This window comes from Pan troglodytes, chromosome 13 (genome assembly GCF_028858775.2).
Source record: "Pan troglodytes isolate AG18354 chromosome 13, NHGRI_mPanTro3-v2.0_pri, whole genome shotgun sequence".
NCBI classification, from domain to species: domain Eukaryota; kingdom Metazoa; phylum Chordata; class Mammalia; order Primates; family Hominidae; genus Pan; species Pan troglodytes.
This window is the reverse complement of record NC_072411.2, coordinates 82,968,064-82,974,115: the sequence shown is the minus strand read 5'-3', so window position 1 is coordinate 82,974,115 and position 6,052 is coordinate 82,968,064. Positions and strand designations below refer to the sequence as shown.

Here is a 6,052-nt window from a genome sequence, read left to right as displayed (position 1 = left end):
TTAAGTTTGAGGTCGTTATTTGACATGTAAGAGGAGAGGTTGAATACATGAGCCTGGAGTTCAGAGGAGCAGCTGATGCTGAAGATCACCTTTATGAGGTTCACAAGTTGTTCATTTGTGGTTACTATTTGAAGTCATGGAACTGAATGAGATTACCTAGGATATAATTGTAGAGAATGTAATGGAGAGGGGTCCCAGGATTGACTCAGGCACACTGTATCATTAAGATTCAGCATTCTTATTTTTGTCGGGCCTGCTGACATGCCATCCAGACTGAGGAAGACCCAGAAACTTTTGGGCTATGTGAGCCACGGCCACAGCCGCACTGTAAAAAAGTAAAGCACTGGAAGCACCCAGGAGGCCGTGGTAAGGCTGGTGGCATGCATCACACAGGATCAACTTTGACAAATATCACCCAGGTTACTTTGGGAAAGTTGGCATGAGGCATTACCACTTAAAGAGAAACCAGAGCTTCTGCCCTGCTGTCAATCTTGACAAATTGTGGACTTTGGTCAGGGAGCAGACATGGGTGAAAGTTGCTAAAAACAAGACTGGAGCTGCTCCCATTGTTGATGTGGTATGACCTGGCAATTAAAAAGTTCTGGGAAAGGGAAAGCTCCCAAAGCAGCTATTATTGTGAAGGCCAAATTCTTCAGCAGAAGAGCCAAGGAGACGATTAAGGGTGAAAGAGGTGGGGTGGGGGTGTGGGGTTGGGGTCTTGGTGGCTTGAAGCCACATGGAGGGATGTCCATTAAATGCTAACAATTGAAAAAGAAAAGATTCAGCTTTCTGATAAGACTAATCTGCCAAGCCTTAATAGATAGATTGGAGCTGTTGCTGCTCAGGATGTTGCTGTTCTTGAAGAAGAGAAAAGACACATGGCAAAGCACGAGCTGGCTCTTAAAGCTCGCACTCATAACACACACACTCACTTCTGTTCTTACTTCATTGGTCAAACCAAGTTTCACAATCACTTTCAAGTGCAATAGGCAGGGAATGTATAATCTTCCCACAGGAAGGGTTCTGCAGTGATGAACATTGCAGGGAGGGAAACAAGAATATTTGGCAAACAGAAATGTAGTTCACTAAAGAAATAAAGATATGACATTGGAAAGCTTTTGTCTTTCTTGTCTAATATAACGACTGTAAACTACTGAATTTTTTTCTTTGCTTTTCTCATCATCTGATGTCTTTCTCCATTTATGCCCAAGGAACTATGTCTCAGCAGCCAAAGTTCCTAATTAGTCTTTTAATTTCTTCTTAGGGTTCATCCCAATTGAGAGTAAAGGCGATTTCTAGAGCTGGAGCCACTGACATTTCTTGTCATTGGAGGGTTCTTATCATGGAATCCTTCTGTACAATAGTTCTTTAAATTTTTTCCAGTTGAGGACCTTGCTATTTAGGTTTACTCTCATCTAATACCACTTATTCCAGACCTAAGCTACCATTAACCTCTGCCTCTATCTCTTCTTTGAATCCTCTGATGGAATTTTTAAAGAAGCCACAGATTTTCTCATAGTTGTAACATAACAAAAAGAATACATGATGTGTTTAAAATTGAAGGAGATCTGCCTTCACTGATGTTCTGGTTCACTGATGTCACTACCTAGCCTTTCACTTGAAGCAAGTAATTGACCTTCAAAGATTTTTCTCATCTGTAAAATTGAAATAGTTACACCTACTGTATTAGTCTGTTTTTACACTGCTATAAAGATACTACCCAAGACTGGGTAATTTATAAAGAAAGGAGGTTTAATTGACTCACAGTTCTGCAAGGCTGGGGAGGCCTCAGGAAACTTACAATTATAGTAGAAGGGGAAGCAGGAACGTCTTGCATGGCAGCAGACAAGACAGCTCATGTAGAAAGTGAAAGGGAAAGAGCCCTCATGAAACCATCAGATCTACTGAGAACTCACTCACTATCACGAGAACAGCATGGGGGAAACCACCCCCATGACCTAACCACCTCCCACCATCTCCCTCCTTTGACATTTGGGGATTATGAGGATTACAATTCAAGATGAGATTTGGGTGGGGACACAACCAAACCATATCATCTGCCTGGTAGCACTGTTCTGAGGATTGAATTAGACAGCACATGTAAGGTGCTTCATAAATTCTAAAGAGGAAAAAAGTTGGTTCATGTGGTTGTCGCTATCATTCCAGGATGAGTTAGGAACACACAGTCATGCATGTTATTGATTCTGGAAAGAGGGAAATAGGAACAGGTCTTATGAGGCCCTAATATGTTGCTTTTATTAATATTTTCTAGTGAAGGTATTGCATGATGAAATAAATAGAAAGATCGGAATCTTCTAACAAGCTTGTCTGGAATTACCATACTGAGTACACAAAGGATCTCACCATAATAAAATGAATTTCTCCTTGTCAAGGTTCTAGTTCCTTGTCTACCACTGGGCAGAGTGACTCTGGTAGAAGCAGCCTTTATGTTGGCAACCTAGTCTCTGGTTAGCATCATAGTAACTGGTAAGCTTCTGAGGTAACTAACCCACAATGATAGGGGCTTATTTCTTCATATTAGGATTCAGCTTTCTGATAAGACCAATATGCTAGGCCTTAATGCACAGAAAATACCAGCTCCTAAAGATATCAAGTCTGCATGTATTTGGAATTTAATAATTTTTATACGTATCTTCAAATTTTCCACCACATGAAATAATAATTCTAAGATATTGGCATGCCAGAAATAATAGTAATCAAACTTCACTGAATAACATTTTATTTTTACAAAGACCTTTTCCATCCCATTTGGTGCTGCCAAGGCATTATCCATACAAAATGTGTATGGATTGGGAAGAGTATTTCCACAGTTTTTTTGCTTAAACCAAAGAGGAAAACATCTGGTCAAACCCATTTATCACTACATTTTCTCTGTAGTATGAAGGTATTCTTGGCCATATTCTTGGCTAATTTGTTCTTGCCAGTAACTCAAAGGGTATAAAATACGTAATAAATTAGGAAAGAACCGAAATTCTAAAATTTCAGTAAAAACACAGATACACCTCTAACTTAGAGACTCTAAAAATGGAATATGGTATGTAATGGGTAAGAGATTTCCTTCTTTTTTTTGAACAAATTTTGAGGGTTGGAGATCTATAAAAGATGAAATTTAAAAAGAAATAACTCAAAGAAAAAATGAGGAAGCATTAGTAAAAAAAATCAGTATCGCTGTATAAAGAGTTTTCTGATTCATCTCTTTCACTTTAAGAGACGCAAAAAAAGAAAGAAGAAACTCAAAAATAATCTCTAATTGAAAAGAGAAACACAAACATCTAGAAATAATGTCAGAAAGATTAAAACCCAGAATACATTTGAGAGTTTGAAAAAAAGTTACTAGATGCAGCCTAAGTGACTTTTTAAGCTATGTTTGGAGCAGGAAGAAGAGTAAAAAGAATGACTTAGACTCTACATTGGAGACAAATGATCTCAGGTCTCTAGAAGTAACAATATCCAAAACCTGTTTTGATTTCATATTTGCTACAAAAGGGCAAAATTTCCAAATAATAAGACCAATCAAGTTAGAGAAGCAATCATAGACCAATATATGTAAGGAGGTAATCAGAAAATAACTAAAAATGAATTTGAGTCTCTATATGCAGATAAAGATTCCTGTCAGGATGGCAAAGAAACTTTCATCAATTAGCCACTATCTCCTGTTTAGCAATATTCCAAACCATCATAGAGTCTTGTATAGGTTTCTGAAGGCTTGGCACCTAATAATGTCCTTCTTCCAGAAAAATATGAACCTATCTAACATGAAATGGTAGAACAAATTATTATGTAAAGGACTCATATTTAGAGAAGAATATACATTTTTACATGTCTTTTTAGGATAAAACATTCAAAAATATTTTACCAGTTATTAGATTGGTGGGAGTGGAATGTTAAGATTGGTGTATAATATTTTCAGAAAAAAGAATTACCTCTCATAATAACCTTATGGATATGCTGGTTATGTAAGCAGAATCATAGCCCAGAGATTACTTTTAAATGTTGGCTTGCTTTGTTTATCAGGGACATAGTGCATGTCAGGTTAAAGGATATTGAGAACCTTCCTTTCTTCCTAATGCTGTCTGGATTTCAATGGTAGTTCGTGGTGGTAAGATAGAGCCTACTTTTTTTCCTCAAGGTAAGCATGAGTCCTGCTGGTAGATGCAATAGTATAGAGGAGGAAGAATTGGATTATGTTCTAGTCTTAGCTGTGCTGTTTGGTAGCTGTATGACCTTGCAAGTATCCCTATCTGTAAAACAAAGATAATAATGGCTGCAAGTCCGTCTTATAGGTGGCTGTGAGTTTACATAAGACTGTAGTATTAAAAGGCTTTATAAAGATTATCTAAGGACAAATATGCAAGATAAGGGTATCATTCATATCTCTGTTTCAATCTGGAATGCAGGCAAACAGGGAAGACTGGAGAGTTCCTTTCCTCAATCCCTACTAATCAACACTTTCATCAGTGGAAATAGAAGACATAATTATTAGATTCTAAGAGCTTGGCAATGGTTGACTCAAGATTCAAAATTTTATTGCCCAACTTTATACTTCCAGGCAAAAATATCAGACCAAAACAACAAGATGAAATTTGGCAGGAATAAAAGTCTGCAGTCTAGACGTGGAAATGCAAAGTACAAAATGGGAGGAAAAAGCAATCAGACAGCAGTTCATGTGAAACAATCTGGAGTATTTAGTTGACCACATGGTTAATAAGAATATTATGGAAAGTGTAAATCCCTTCATTCTGAGATAGTCAGATAACGTTGGCGCAATCCCTGGAATGTACTAGATACATGGAAAAGTTACTTTGCTCAATTCGGCACCCTCTTCCCCTTTAATTCAAGAAAGACATCTACAATCTGTTATGGGACTGGCAGATGCTGGCAGTGTCAGAAAACTATGATCTATGGGGAATGTTGAAGGAACAGAGACAGGTTAAACTTAGGAATCAGACTAGTGGTAAACCTTAATAGCTGTCTTCAAATATCTAAAGGACTGTCAAATGTTGTTATAGGGATTATTTTCACTGTGTCATTCCAGAGAGCAGAGCAGGAATCAGCGGGTGAAAGCAAAAAAGAAGGCATATTGTTGGCTCAAAGAAACAACTTTATGATAACACCTCAATCTGTACAACAACCAGAAGGACTGCTTGGTGAGAAAATAAGATCTCTATTGTTGGAGGTTTAAGCCAAGTCTGGCTACAATCTATTACAACACATTTCTGCTTTGGGCTGGTGTCTAAGGTCCTTACCACTCTCAGGGTCTGTGATTTTATTAGATATTTGTCTTTATTTCCAAGACTATTATATATCCAAATGTTTATTTTCACTTTTTGTATTACATAGATATCAATAGACAAATTGCAGGGAAGTATATTATTTTTCTGCCCATAGGACATTTTGAAGAAGCTAGTCAACCCTTAAAAATTGCTGATTTACCATCTTAGCGGTTTCTTTACTCCACAGATGTAATTTATTGCACACAATTATGATATATAATATTTCTGGCTTATTAAGCATGAAAAAGCCATATTTCTGCTCTATTATGGTTGAGTTTTCTACCTTAGAAAGACTTAACATTCATAGTTAAGGTTACCATAGTAACCATAACTCAATTCCTTGTGGCTATAAATTACTCTGTATTCCTATATGTTAATTTTGATTCTTTATGTTCATATGATATCCAGTTCTTCAAAGTTACAAACTATAGTCTCTGGATAAAGGTAATAAATTAAATGGGTCAAGGATCTGTTCCCTTAATAATCAGGAAAAGAATTGCTTGAAGTAGATAGTCACAATAAGCAAAAATAGAAAAATTAGTGTTTTATGTGATAACAAAGGGCGAACAAAGGTTCATGGTATATTATAGTGTGGATAGTAGTAAAAAATAAAGTGAGCATAAATTCACAAAATTATATGTAGGGAAAATGTGTAAACTGTGGTACCCTGCAGATTAAGGATAAAAAAAAAGTGAACAATGTATACTCAACCACTTCCCCTTTCTATTCTCATGGTAAACATCAATAATTAATTATGG

The 6,052-nt window shown here is 36.7% G+C and overlaps 1 pseudogene; it reads left to right on the top strand.

The window, feature by feature from the left end:
- Positions 1-261: 261 nt before the first annotated feature.
- Positions 262-762, top strand: LOC107973666 (large ribosomal subunit protein uL15-like; annotated as a pseudogene).
- Positions 763-6,052: the final 5,290 nt, after the last annotated feature.